Source organism: Stegodyphus dumicola, chromosome 3, assembly GCF_044657685.1.
Source record: "Stegodyphus dumicola isolate Sdum_Otavi_A_Nest chromosome 3, ASM4465768v1".
NCBI lineage: Eukaryota > Metazoa > Arthropoda > Arachnida > Araneae > Eresidae > Stegodyphus > Stegodyphus dumicola.
The window spans coordinates 266,205,490-266,221,766 of record NC_140770.1 but is presented as its reverse complement, the minus strand read 5'-3'; positions in this window follow the sequence as shown (position 1 = coordinate 266,221,766).

Sequence of the window (16,277 nt, the reverse complement as noted above, 5' to 3'; positions counted from 1 at the left end):
ATTGTCATCTAAAATTATGGTACAACTCTAATATATGCCCTAATTTCACCAAATGTGGCGATATGTGTTCTGCGCTGGTTTTTGGCATGATTGCGTGTTCTATGGCAACCCTGTAGACGTTGAAAAATCTTTTGCTGGAGCTCGTTGGTTCGCCTCTGTGTCTGAGAAGATGGGAGGGAAAGATAAAATGGTAGTTGTCGAATTAAGTTCGGCAAAAGGAAATATGATTGTGGCTATCCTGTTGAGGGGTAGTGGGTATTTGGAACTGTGGAAAGAGGGTCTGGGAGATTATTTTTAATGGCAGTGCATGATAGAAGTAGGGATTTGTGATTTTATTTATTTGTGAACCATAGTATAAATTTTCTGGATAGTGTGTCTGGCTGTCATGTAAATACGATAGTGATTACGTTGCGGCATGTTAAAGGCGGTATGAAATTTATATTTCTGCTATTCGAAAACGCATTAATTCATGGTAAGTGCATTTTATTTTATCCTTGTTCTTATTTTGTAGAATGTTATGTTCATTGGTTCTTTAGTATGAATTTCTGTCGTTATTGTTGTTTTTTTAAATTGTTTGAAATTTATTTTAGTTTATTTTGTTGTTTAGTGTCTAGACTGTACAATTAGTAGATGTTTTTTAAAGTTGAAACAGAATGCTGTGTACATGGTATTATTTGAAATTTATAGTTGTTATGTTATTTTATTAAAGCGAGGAGTGCGTAGATCGTAGATTCGTTCGTTGCCTACATTGTGCAATTCATAGATGTTTTTTTAAGTTAAAACATGTCGCTGTGTACATGGATTCTTGTCAAATATTTTTGGTTAGAAACTTTACATTTTTGCTATCTAAATTTTTTGTTTTTGTTTCGGATTTTTAGCTAAATTGTGTGTTCAAAACGTAGTTTTTGCATGTGCGAAAACCGCGTTTTTGGAGACATTTTAGGCTAAAAGTTCAAAATGTAGTCAAAAAATTTAGATAGTAATATGGCAGCATGAAGTTTCTCGCCAAAAATATTTGGCGAGAAATTAGGCGACTTAAGGGCGCATATCAGAGTAGTTCCAAAATTATGAGAATAAATCAATTTTTATGGCGTAAAATTTTAGCAAGATAATATATTGTTAATGCTTTTCTAACAATAACCTTTCAGAGGATGGCAGGTGTGACATAAATAGATGATTAAATTGAAATAAAAAAATATTATTGATTATCTAAGATGACAGAATAGTTTGATGCATCACCATGGTCATCAAAATTACATATTCCTTACACCAGCAAACCACTGCTGGTGTAAGGAATATATTGTTTTCTGTGTTAACTGGAATTTAAGACGATTTTTTTTTCGTATATCACGTTTAACCGGTAAATTTCAGTATATTAATACTAATTTAGGTTTAATCCTAGTATCCGGTGCACACGGGATTTGGCTGCTTTTGGCGACGTTATGATGAGCAGTAAAAACGGGACATGAACGATGAGTAGTAAACGGGTCATTCAAAGAATATATATAGTTATATATAGTATATATTATGTATTTGGCTCTAGTGTAGAATTGGGTGCCCCTTTGATTAGCTACAATTTTTTGTAAAATTTTGGCGATGAAATCGTATTTCTGGTTACCATGATAGTGTAACTTTGCTTTAGCATCCTGATTTTTTTAAAATAAAAATAGATTGATGTGTACATGGACAAATTTAAACAGTGCGCAATGCCTAGTTTGTGCAATTCTGGGATGTTTTTTTAAGTGAAAACAGATCGATGTGTACATGGACACACAGTTTATGCAATTCTTTGACTTTTTATTTTGGTTTTGTGTAGCGGCCATCTTGAAATTGTGTCTTCCTGACGCCGATCTTGCCGTCAAAAAAGAATCTCCAAAAAACAAGGGGCACCCAATTGTAAACTTTTACCATGTATTTACACACATAGTGTATAGTATATAGACGTTCTTTGGATCATTTTTGGTGTTGGCGATAATTTTAAAAATCGCGCCAAGGCTGCACCGTATACTAGGATTTTACCCTAATTTATATTTTTTAAATGAATTTTTATTTCCGTTATAAATGCTTATATATTGTCTTATGCTTAATAATATATTCTTTTCTGTGCTAACTTGAATTTAATAGAAATTTTATTTTCGTATATCACGCTTAACTGGTTAGTTTTACATCTAGATGCTTATTATCTGTGAATTTTTACTACCATATGCTTAATATATTGTTTTATCTGCTAACTTGAATTTACATGCACTAAAAATCACGTTTACGGCTTGGCTCATCACACTGACATTCATTATATCGTTAGCTTGGCGAGTAAAAATGTAACGCCGCCAACAGGTACTCTGCGGATGAAAACCCATCAAAATATCAATCATACTCAAATGACTTTTTTCAAACCAGGTACTCTTTCTGATCGAATGCTATACATAGTGACCATCTGAACCTTTTTTCTACAAACGCATTCAAATCCATCTAAACGGTTTTAACACACAACACAAAAATGCTTACAAAACATCCCATGATTCAAAATTTCCCAGAATCAGGCACCCGATTACGTCACAATAGGGTTTCCTTAACATTCAACTGCTCAGGCTACCATAAATGAAACAACTTGGCGGTAAATCAAACAACAACTTCGGCATAATACAAGGGGTACCTTAAAGTCTACTCTACCCAAAATAAAATATGAATTTAGTTAATAGTTTAAACTGTGGTGGGAATGGTCTATTCCACTGTAGTAATTTTAAGAAACCTGTGGGCAGTGTGTAAGATATGAACAATAAATACTTTCAGCTTCAAATCAATTAATGAAGCTTTGTACCACTCGATGTGGCCGTGCCGACCCAGTTATCAGATATATAGCTACAGTGAAGTGTTTCAAGTACTGATTTAACATGCATAGTGGTAATTTTCCCATGAAAAAAATTCTCTTATGAAAATATTTAAGTTTATCTGAAGCAAAGAGTTATCAAGGGGCACCTGACTGTAAACTTTCATGTAGTTAATTTAACAATTCTGACATAAACTTTCATCTACGAGTTATTTCAACTAAAACAAGTCTTAAAACATTCTTATGGTCTTAAAATAATTATCTGCTGTTGGGAGAAAACTAACCTTCTCACATGCAGACTTCAATAATTGCTTGTAATAAATATTGAAATTTATCACTGGCAGAAATTATAGCATCTTGGTCAACTTTTACAGACTGATTAAAAAAAATAGCTAATCTTTAATTTCACTGTCAAATTTTTGAAGTTTGGGCAATTTAAATGTACATTTGCATAAATTCTCATTAGCAGATTTATTCAAAATCAAATTTGAAGTGATTACAATCTGAAGACTCCCAAGAAAGCTTTTATTTTTATTTTTATTCCAATGTCCTTGTCTCTGTAATCATCAGGAGCATCAAACTTTGCTTCATTTTCATTTTTGGTCAGTGTGTTGAGAAAACATTATACTATATGTGTTTTCCAAATTTTTAGCTTCTGAAACAAAAAACATTAAGCTCTTTGATTGTAATTCAGAAGAGTCTACTTTTCTTTATAATTTCTTCTAATGCATTGAAAGGTTTCATGAATGCAGCTCTGTGAATCTTCTTTTCAATTTTAATATCCTCTTTTCCTTTCATTTCTATACTTAAGAATTCTAAACAGATGTCTCTTATATTCTGTTCGAGAGCACCAGAAAATATTCGTTTGTGTGTCAAAGTAAACTCGCATTTTTAACATATGGTTTTTAGAGCCTAATAAACATATTCTAAAGTATAATTTATGTTTGAAAATAGATTCGGATCTTAAAACATCACTCATGTAAATAACAAACATTCTTTAACCCTGTGAGAATGGGATGGCCATTATAGTGGCCATAGAATCCCCTGTTTGAAAGGACGGGGTTGTCCACTTTAGTGGCCATGTCGTCTTCCCCCATTTTCCAGGCTGAAAGAGTGGGAGGAAATGTCAAATTTGACATCCCTGGGTTTTAACCACTTATCTCTTCAAAGGCCTTTGTGTTAAAGATCTGGTTTTTCCCAATTTTTCCCTTTTCTTTCTTCTAGCTACATAGCTACAGAATTTGCCATAACTGCATTTGAAAATTGTAAACAGAGTCTTGCATTGCTTTAGAATATTGCATATTTTCGTAAGTATTTTAGGAATTATATTGATTTTTTTATCAATATGCTGAAAAGGAAAACAGGACTGAAGAAAAAATATGAAAACTTTTTAAAGAGCCTAGGGATAAAATATATACATATATCTATAAGTTTATCCACACCCAAACACATATATAAATGCCTGTGTGTGTATATACACTGTTGGCCACCCAAATTGCAACATCAAGAAAGACAAGAGATATCACAACAAAATTTATTTAGTAGATAACATGTTGACCAAGCATCAAATGATTAAATTTATAGACCTCTGTGACATGTGGTTTCTTCCAGAATCAGTAGCCAGAGTAGCTGCCATTGTTGGAGATCACCACTGCCACATGCCTCGGCATTGATTCAGAGACACTTTGGATGTGTTCTTCGGGTACAGCAGCAGACCAAACAGCTTCCACACGTTGCCAAAGTTGATCTGGTGTGGCAGCTTGGGATGTAATCTGGGTCAATCCTTCAGCAACCATGGACCATGTGTTTTCTGTCGGTGAAAGATTCGGAGAACGAGCCGGCCAGGGAGATAATTCAATCTGGTGATTGACGAAGAACCCTTGGACAATGCGTGCCACGTGTGGTCGCGCATTATCCTGTTGAAATATGGCTGTGGGCAAGCCCTGAAGGTATTGAAGGACAACTGGCTCCAACACCTTGGAGATGTAACACTGGCTGTTTAAAGTACCGGCAATGCATACTAGAGGAGTGCGAGAGTGATATCCAATACCGCCCCATACCATAGTACCTGGTGCAGGACCAGTGTGGTGGCGCATAACGCAGCTGTTCAGCATCCTCTTTCCACGGTGTTTCCAGACTCGAATCCGACCATCGTGGTGTTGCAGACAAAAGCGTGACACGTCAGTAAAAACATTTTCATTGCATTCTGCCACCCACATCCTTCTTTCATCGCACCATTGGCGGCGAAGATGTCTGTGGTTGTGCGTCAAGGGTAGACAAAGCAATGAACATCTTGTGGACAGAGCACTCTGCTGTAAATGGCGTCGAATGGTACATGCAGACACTGGATGATGCATTACAGATAGAATGTACTGTGCTATAGTTTGTGATGTGACTGAGCGATCCATCACTGCCATGCACGCTATGTTCCTGTCATCATGTGAAGGGGTGCACTGAGGTGGATGCGATCGAACACGTCGGTCCGTCGTACCCTCCTGCATCCAACGGTCACATATCCGAATTACAGTTGTTTGGTTCCGTCCAACACAACTACCGATTTCCCTGAAAGATAATCCACACTCTCGGTAGGCCTTTATCCTTCTTCTGTCAAACTCGGATACTTGATCAAACAATGATCGCTGTTTACTACGAGGCATAATTGATCTCTTTTTTTTTTTTTTTTTTTTGAAAAAAACCACAAGAAAAACACAATTGCCGAACTTGAAATCATTGAAACCTCCACCCCTTAAATAAACCTCCAACCCGCTTTGAAGTGGCGCAACAGGCGCGCATGATGTGCATCTGCACTGAAATTCTAATCATTTGCATGTTTCCTTCAGGGTGTGGCATTTACGGTGGCCAGCAGTGTACTTTATTCCCATTTAAAGGTATGCATGCTTTCCGCTTTATATACATGTCTGCACTTACACTTTATTATATAAATGCAGACATGCATACTACATGGATATGTAGGTGTACGTTTCCATAAACAAATATATAAATTCCCACGTACAAGCAGTTTATGTACAAGCATGTAATACAGGTACAAGCAGTTTTTCCTTACATTCTTATCAGTTCATTCTTAACAATTCTGTGTTTTTATTTCCATATGTATCTGTTTATGCTGAAGTGACCTTCACAAATGGAACTGTAATTGTACTGTTTTTCAAACAAATCACAACCTTACTGTGATGGTACTGTTGTTCAAACAAATCACAAGAACATAAATTTAAATTTTGTGTCAAAGAAACAAAAATAGCTTTTTAATTTCAGTCTGAAACCTGCAAATCGTAAATACACTAAAATTAGTCAATCAGTTTGAAAGCTTTTGCCTTTGTAGAAGAGAGGAATTTCTTCACTGTATTTCTCTCTGGGACTCATCTCTAGCTATTAGATTTCCAGATGTACTGATGGCACGTTTTAAAAGGTATAAAATTGAGACTCTGTATCAGTGTCTCAATTTCACTGTCAAATAATTTTGAAGATGTTCAGAATTAGCATTAGAGAAATGTCACTGTCTGTTGTGCTCCGAGAATACAAACAGGATGTAAAAGCTGAATTTCTGAACCTTGACTTTTTAACTGATTGAATGCCTTTGCCATTCATTAGACACATATCTCGGTAACTGTGCTCAAGGACAAATTCTTGGGGAGCATACCTTGGCCACTCAGTTATGAAATAGTTTTGATAATACAGCATAATGACCAAGGTGTTAATGAAACCAATGACTAGCTGCCAAATTTTTGATAGAAAAGGAAAAAAACAGTTAATTCAATTGTGTCAGTATAGAATTCAATTAACCTGATAGTGATGTTTTCTTTAGTAACTTCAAGTAAACCTATTTACTAATATATCGTAGAATTTAAATTCCACCATATAAAATATGCTGCCATGGTTGATGTCAAAGCTGTTAAAAAGTCTGGATTTGAAATGAACTGGTTTAGACAGTAGAGGAAATAGAAAAATTCATTTCAGTTAGAGAGAAGGGTACCCCTTGTATTATCACGAAGTTGTTTCATTTATCGCGAAGTTGTTGTCTCATTTATGGTAGCGTGAGTAGTTAAATGATATGGAAACTCAATTATGATGCAATCAGTTGTATGATTGCCTTGAATTTGTAAGGGCTTATCAGTTGTATGATTGTCGTGAATTCATAAGAGCTTGTGGTGTGTGTATGTTGGTTAGGAAGTATATTGCTTGTTTTGTGGTTTAGACGGTAAAATGGCTGAATGTGGTAAGATTAATTTGAAGTTTCTGTACAATTTAGAAAGAGGGAAAGAGCATTACTTAACTGGTGTGTAAATGAAGACTTACTTAATAGCCATTATTAGTTGTTGTGTTTGTTGGAAGTAAATGTTGTATGGTTGAATGTCATTACGCAGGATCTTTTTGGTTCTTATTTTGTGAATTAATGTAGTGAAGCCAGTATACATGTTCTAGTTCAGATAATTTTAGCAAATTTTTGGATGCTGTTAAGGAATTTTGTTTGACTGAAGACGTGTTAATTCGTAAATAAGGTAAGTGGATATTTCCTATGTGTAGTGCAGGGCTTAATTTCGAAAATTAGAAGTGCCTGAGCCGTGTGGAAGACCATCAGCAAAAAGGAACAAGAGTAAATAATTAAATAAAATCACTATTAAACTCATTAAGAATTTTAAAATAAAATAGTTAATTATTATCAAATTAATTAATAGCTATTTAATTAATGTTTATTCACTGTTATTCAATCAATAATTATTATATGATTAATTATAATTTAATTGATAATTATTAGATAATTAATTAATGTTTATTGAAATAATTAAAGATTAAAGTAATTAAAATTAAATTTAGAGATAAATTAAAATTTAATAAGCAATTTTTAATATAATTTTATCGCTAAAAATAAAATTTTCAAGATAAACTACTGAAATTGTTATTCACTTACATAAAAGAAATACCGCAGCCTTCTTATTTAGGGCTCCGGCTAGAATTATGATTTATTACAAAAACTAAGAAGCACCGGATCCGGTATCCAGTGGGCTCCGGCCCAATTTAAGCTCTGATCGTAATGGAAAAGAAGTTCTTTTATTATCACAAAAATTAAATATACTTAAAGTATAGCTGTTGAAAATTTGGATAATGCTAAAAACAGGGCAAACCAGAATGAGGGTGTGAGTGTATTACTGGGTGGAAATAAAAAATAAGGGGAATCTTTGAGAGAAAATGTTCTCTTTGACCTCGGTGCTCTGCTGATATAATTATAGCCATCAAGTGGATGTGTGTCAGGGGTAAAATGAGTCCTGAATCTGACTGCTAAGGATGAATGTAAAGTTGTTGGCTATGCTTTTCACCTCCCGTATTTGGTTACATTAGTGGATACTGTGGGAAGACGATGTATAGGATGTGCTTGAGCAGTTTATCTCTATTTCACTCTTATTGTACTTGCTGTCACTTAACGCACATTCAAGAACACAAATTTTCCTTCCTGTGAGGATAACTAACTGTAAGCATCGATAACAATACACTAGATACAATGGCATGGCGAGAAATTTAGGCATTCCTAAACAAACTCCTCCAAATTTACTGCTTTTCTTAAAGGGAAAGGTTTCCGCATGTGAGTGAGGAGACTTAACATGAGACTGAACGTCTCATGTTCTCATGAGTTCGTATTTCTAGGGAAATAGAGTATTGCAAGGTCTGCTTATTGTTAAACTAAAATGTTAGGAATTGTGGCTCAGTTTTATAAAAAGAAGTATTGGAGCTCATCTTATTTAGCACTTCGCTGGACTCCGGCTAGAATTTTTCTTAAAAATTAAGAAGTACCGGAGCCGGGCTCCAGAGCAATTTAAGAAGTGGTGTAGTGCAAAGATAAATTTCCTTTTTTATGTTATTTCAATGTTTGATTTAAAATGTAGTTTATTGAGATCGTACAGGGTTATTCAGAATTCATCATCAATATTTGGTGGGGAGGTAGAGAATAGGAAAAGAAGGAGATTTCACATAGGAATGCATGGGCGCATATACCATGTAGTAGGGTAAAATGACCCCAGTTCAATGATGAAAAGAACACATAAAAAGGAAGTAGTAAGAAAAAATATTTATTATCTTGCATAGTAATCTTTCTTTGCATTGGTTTTACAGACTAGCAAGAGGTGTTCGAACTGCTAACCATGTGCTAGAATGCATGACTCACAACAGCGTTGCATGGACAACCGGACCTTCGGGAACATGCCTGGCATTTACATGCATATCTGCAAGTTCATTCCACGTATACCGGTTCATGTTACTTCTGCAAAGTCACCTAGTCGAATGACGACTGGCTGCACACGTCAAACAGTTGTGCTTATGTATGGAAGTTCTGTACACATGGGGCCCTCTGCACCATCATGCATTCATCTGCACCCATACTTTCTATGTGAAATCTCCTTCTTTTCTTATTCCCTACCTCCCCACCAAATATTGATGATGAATTCTGAATCACCCTGTTTATTTTTTTGTTGGCTGCTCCTTTGACTTTGAAGTGAATATAGTTCGATGTGTACATGGACAAAGTCAAGGAAGAGCACAATGCCTAGCTTGTGCAATTCTCTGATGTTTTTTTAATTGAAAATACATGATAGTGTGCTTCGATATATACATGGATAAAGTCAAGAAAGTGCGCAATGCCATTTGTTTGCAATTCTGGAATGTTTTTTTTTAAGTGAAAATAAGTCATTGTGTACATGGATACCGAGTTTGTGCAATTTTTTGTCTTGTTATTTTGGCTTTGTGTAGCAGAGATTTTTGCGCCCAAAATCGCCGCTACACAAGCCAAAATAACAAGTCAAAGAATTGCACAAACTCAATATCCATGTACCACCAAAAGTCGCCAAGGGGTACCCGTAAATATACTTTTACCGAAATTTCTCTTAATGTGTTAAATTATGTAGCATAATAAATATAGAATAATATAATACAGTATTGAAGACAACAACTAATTATTATGTAACTGTTGTCCTGCAATTTTTCAGGCACTATGCTTAACAAAAAATTTTCCCTTCAATTTGAAAAACTCTTTGCTCTAAGAAATTACCTTAATTTTGATCCAGGAGTGAACACGTTCCCTTAGTGAGGCTGGGAATTTAGTATAAAAAGACAAGTGGAAGTTATGTTTTTAATTATGGGTTTGCATACTAAATAATTTGACATTTTTAATGACTTAAATTCATTCTGTTAATGGGCCCACCAGCGGCCGAGCGGTAAAGTCGCTGAACACTGGTAGTTCGGTCCGAGGTTCGAATCCCACGAACGGGCTGCCTGCATGGGTGTTTTCATGGTTTTCCCCATGTGTAACGTGTATACGAGCCAGTTTCCCTTAGAAAGTCCTCCACGAAGGCATCCCTTCCCTTAGGCAGATAGCCCTAGTGTGCTTTGCCATAATTAAATACACACATTCTATTAATATCTGAAATATATCACTTACTAATTATCAATAAACAATATAAAATGGTACATAATTAAATAATCCTCTTTTTTTTTTTTTTTTTTTTTTTCTAATTTTAAAACTAAAATATATTATTCCAAAAAGCAATTTTGGAGCTTCTGTTTTATTATGCATATATTTTGGAAAAGAACTGAATTTAAATTAGGAACACTTACGTAGTTGGATATTGCAATACTAACAGTCTGCAATAAAATTAGTTTTAATTAAATCAGATATATTCTAATTTGCTGAAAGTTTCCTTCTTAAATAGTACGTTATCAAGCAGATTTTTAACAATTATGTAAAATTAAAGTTCCATTATGCTTATAGAGCATAATTTTAATAGTTCCACTGAACTTTAATTTTTAATCATTTCTATAGCATTAAGCATTTATTTTTTAATTATTCCTTGTATGGAAGAAAGTTCAAAGATATAGCTATATTTGATAATATATACCAAAACAAGGACATAAACAGTAAAAAAAAAAAAAAAAAGACAGAGATAAAGACTAGCTAAATTTTAAATTGTCCAAGAAATAATCAAATGGTTGAAATAATTTTGTGACATAACATTAATACTATAAAGATATGACAGAAATAATTATTGTGAGCACTTAGTAAAGACACATAGTTTTGCAGTGTAATTTAAAATTAAAACAAAATTTTGTAAAAACGAAAGTAATTTATTATAATATAAAGAATGACATTTTCTTCGATGTAAGTTTACACATTTCCTTCTGCCTAATGCCCAGTAGTCTCAATGCGGAACAACTTTAATATGAAATTTTCTCTCAATAACGAAAAACATCTTGAAGTCTGGTCACTAATCCCTACACTTTCCTTCCTTTGGTGACATAGATGCACCCCCTCTGAGAATCCATTAAACTGCACACAAGGATCTTTGTTGCAAATAGGAAGTGATTTCTTAAAAGGGGGGGAGCATTTGTATCAAGATACCCGTCCTTCGAAGGCATACCAAAGCCCCAAGCCACAAAATGTTAATAATCCTACTACATACACATATTTTTAGCTCATTCTAAAAGTTGTGCAAGTAGCAAAACTAACAATAATTATTAGTGGCTGAAAAACATTAAATAAATAAAAGGAAAGTACGTATAAAATTTAAACTGCAAGTCGTATGAAATCTAACAATTGGCTCTTTCCGTTTACACCATGAAGGCATATGGGAAGGAGGGAGAAAAATCTTGTAATGTGATCAATCCTCGGTCGTTTCTTAATATTTTGCCAATGTTGATGAAAATCTATTAATAGTCAAATTAAGGAATGAGGTTGTAACAAGATAGCAGTTTAAGGAGAAGAAGACTTATGCTTTGCAAATGCACTGGAAACTGTAGAAACTCTGAGCAACTATCTCTAAAATACTAACATATCATCAAGTGCAGTGACGTGCTTTAGAAAAAAGGGAGGTTTTTTTTTTTTTTGTTTTGTTTTGTTTTTTGCATGCATCCTAAAGATATGTTATCTTTTGATGTTATTGTGGACCATTACATAACTTGGAACATTAAGTTCACATTATTTAATCTTTTATGTTTAATAGTCAGTTTTTCTAGTTACATGAGGCTTAATCCTCTGAGTGGCATGACTGGCTTTATCCAGTTATGAAATTTTTTTCTCACTTGGTATTAGCTTATAATTCAAGATATTTTGCTTTCTTACTTTTCTTACTTCATAAAATTACATTCCTTAAGATGACATTTGCATTACTGTCATCTTAAGGAATGTAAATTTATGAAAATAGAGACTAAAATAAGTAATTATACAAATTTAGCTAATAAATTATATTTAAGCACAGATCTTCATGACAGATCCAAAAACCCGAGCCACTCAGAGTGTTGAACAATTTGATGAATTATAAAACTGAACCATCTTGTTGGATTAAGTAACTTGAAAGAATGTTGAAGACAAACATTATATCAAAGTCAGACGACAGTATTGACACGTCTCAGAATATCTAACTTTTTGGATATCTGCCTTTGAGCATAAGAACATAACTAACTTGTATGTCTTAATGTAATACTTAATACAGTACAAAGTCTGTAATCCGGACGTCCATAATCCGGAATGATCTAACAAGCGTATAGCCCCTCAGATACTAGTTTCCTCCTGATTCCTTCCTGAACATTTGCGCAGATTTACGCACAGCCTGTTTATGTTAGGGATCGCGGAATGCAAAAGGAATCAGCTGCAACCGCCGCCACGCTATCATGTTACGAACTTGGTGCTCATTTCTCAGTGTACATCAATTTCTTTTATTAGCTTTTCTACAATATTTTTCTTTTTAATTAAGCTACATATTTACATGTTAGATATTGATTTTGTTTTTTGGTTATTTCTCATTTACTGTCAAATAATATATTATTTTGATTTAGTTTTGCCTTTTGCACCTTCTTGTTCAGATGATTTATTATAAATCTATATATGAAGGAAGTATTCCTGATTTATTCATTTGTTCATCTATAAATCATCGTCCAAAGCTATTAGAGGTACAGATATCAAAGCTTAGGAACTTATTCCTTTTGTACTGAAGGGCGTCATTTAAAAAGCAACTTTTTAAAATTCGGCACCCAAGTGGGGGCAAAACGTGTTTTTACGTTTTTCATTTAAGGAAGAAACAGATGTGCATAAGATTCTTGTTTTGAAATGTAATGGAACATTAATACGTAAAAACCAGTTTCAGAAGTTTTCAAAATTGGCCCCCAAGGTGGGGGGGAAACGCATTTTACACATATTCCTTCATACTTCAGACATGCATTAGATTACTGCTTTAAAATGTAAGGAACACGAATAAATGCTGACATCAATATGAAGTGGAGGATTGATTGGCATAAACTGCAAGTTTACATAATGTACAAGTAAGCCTTATTAAAGATATGTAAAGCTAGTTAGTATATAAAAAAGTTCAGGTTTCTATTATTAATGTTATTCATAATAGAAACCTGAAATTAATGTTATTAATAATTACAATCACAAAACTAAAATGTAGCAGTATGTGGCAATTCACAAAACTGTGATGTGATTTTGAAATTGTGATGAGATTGTTACAATGTTCAGTTAGTTTTAAACCAGTGCCAATGCCAATATGTTAATGTATATGTGGTTGAATAATTAGAAAATAAAAACTTGACAAATATTAAATAACATGTAGTAAATAGTAGAAAATATTGGCTTATAATTTAAATTTGAGAATGATTCAGTGCCACCAAAATATATTTATGTGCATTAAAACTATTGGCAATAATCTATTGACTGAACAGTATAAAAGTCAAAGAATGATTGATTGTATGGACAAGATTTTGATATTGTTGGCCTTGTGAAAAAGGAAGGCAGTAAGGCAAAGAAGAGGAACAATTCTCAATAATCACAGAATAATTCAACCTATCACGAGCACCAGAGATAAAGTTCAAGACGCAGTTCTGGCCTTCTGCATCATGTATTGTTCCTCATCATTAAAGGGATCAGAGTTGTTAATTATCTTATTATTAAAAAGAAGTTCTGAAGAATGAGAGAGAGACAAAGTATTATATAAATAAGTATCACTTGCCACATAAAAAATATGAAACACAGGCAGTTGAAGGAAAATGTTTTAGATGATAAAAATGGACAAAAAGAACTGTGAATAGGTAATAATAACTATTGTTGAAAAATATATTTTTCACTAGATGTGTTAATATTCTTCAGTGGTACTGTAGGTAAAATTTTTGTGATCCAAAATAATTTTTAGAATTGTATTATTGTCTTCATTCTGTGAAGTTACTGCAAAAGTTTTGGTCAGTTTCCTTTTCTTTTTTCTCTATCTGAGAATCTTTGGGGTATTATATTTTTATTAGGTGGAATATCTTTATTAGCAGTTGGGAAATGTATTTGTTGTGCATTTAACATATCAACAGCTTCTAGTTATGGTGGTGCTGATTTTAGAATCCTGTTTAACACATCACATTGTCTGTCAGATTTAAAGGAATCTACTAATCCTAAGCATGTTTTAACTCATTCTTTCTATGTTCCAATGACAGGGGCTGTGATTTTTTTTGGCTACTTCATTCAAAATTAATTCATTTTCCTCATCTATAATAAGGGGAGAATTCATTATGTATTATTGTTGTAGTATCTATGTATTATTGTTGTATATAAGTAGTAATATTTCTAGTGTGCTGTTGTAAGTAATTTATATGTTTGCACATATTCCACCTAACCAATGAATCAATACAGCTGCATATATATCGGTGAATGCATATATTACACTCAGTGCACTGTATGTGACATGAACAAGTTTTGATATTTTCATGTATAGTGTATAGTTCTGTACTATGTGTTGATGAAACAGACCACCCATTATCATTCTCTATTCTTGTAAAGACAGTGTTTCACTTGTTTTATATCTGATTCTTTAATCCCATATCTTACTTGTCAATATATCTTTATTTGCTATAATTAAGCAATCAGTCATTTTATCTCTTACAAATCTCATACCGTGTATAGCCTTATCTAATCTCTAAGTAAATGAACCTTTTTAAGCACAGAATCTAATATAGAATTTCTAATTTCATCTAAAATATTATCCAGAGGAATTTTTGCTGCTATCTTTGAGGCAATATTTTTTCTTTCATATGTTGTTAAAATAAGTGACCTAAATCATTCTGATGCCCAATATGTATTTTATGATATGACACTAAACATTTGCCATCTGCATGTTCTGTTACTTTTAATGCAACTGGGCAATATGCATTTATTTTATTGCTACCAAGGATTTTTAAGTGACACAAACCTTTACTTTCTCATATGAAATTTCCTGAACGGTGACATCTGAAATAATAATATTTTACATCATTATTATATTCAATTTCCGCCTTCCATGCCAAAAAATTATTAAATGAATTAAATTCTAGCTCAGTATGATTCATATCAACATCACAAACATTCTTGACATGAAATATTATATTTCGCTTTTCAAAATTAGCATAACATACAGGACACACATAATTACCTGTTTCGTTTAGCTTAGAAGTATGAATTTTATTTTGATATTTCAAATTTTTTAGGTCAAAAGAATTCAAATAAGTATTATTAGAATGTAATTTATTTGCATGGCATTTCAAATTGCATTTGTTTTTTAAAGTATTAAGCAATCAGGATATACAAAATTACTCAGCCACACTAAAATCATTTGCACAATCAGCCATGCTATTAGAACTCCCCCCACCCCCATGACATAAAACTTTGATTTTTCAAACACTCAATTAATATAATGAAATTTATATACATGGTGTTTCAAATTGTATTTATATCGGAAAATTTTTAAACAGTCAGGGCAAACAAAATCACTCTCAGCCACACTAAAATCATTTACATAGTTAATTATTTCACGCACAACAGAATAATCACGCGTACGAGAATTGGAATTATGGCACACGATTACTCTTTCCTGAGGAAACAGAAGTATTTGTCCCTGAAAAAGGCCGTTTTTCTTGAATTTATGCTAAGACATAATAATCAAAACAAAATATAAAAAGAGAACCGTATCAGCAATTACACATTAATACAGCAGTGCAAAGATCACAGTGACTGAGAAAGACTAGAATCTCAAATCAGAATGGCCTTGAAACGACTCCTTACGGAACAGACGTTATGCGCATGCTCACGGAAAAGGCGAAATGTGCTTTCTCTTCAAAGCCTAGCAATGATCGGCCGGCTATTACATTTGGCTGTTATTCGCCAATTCATGTAGATTTTCGTTGGTAATTTTTCGTTTTTTTTTTTTTTTTTTTTTTTTTTTTTTTTTTTTTACCATGTTCGGTTGTCGGGCCTTCACAGGGTAGAACAGTCGTTTTTCGAATCTTAGGAAAGCATTTGAGAGAAGAAAGTAGTCGTAAATTCAGTTGCATTAAAATGAAAATGGTAATTGATTTCAAACTTAACAGCTGTGAAGATTTCACTGGAATGCATTAAATTTCAGAAGGGTTACATTTAGGATTATCTGAAATGAACGCG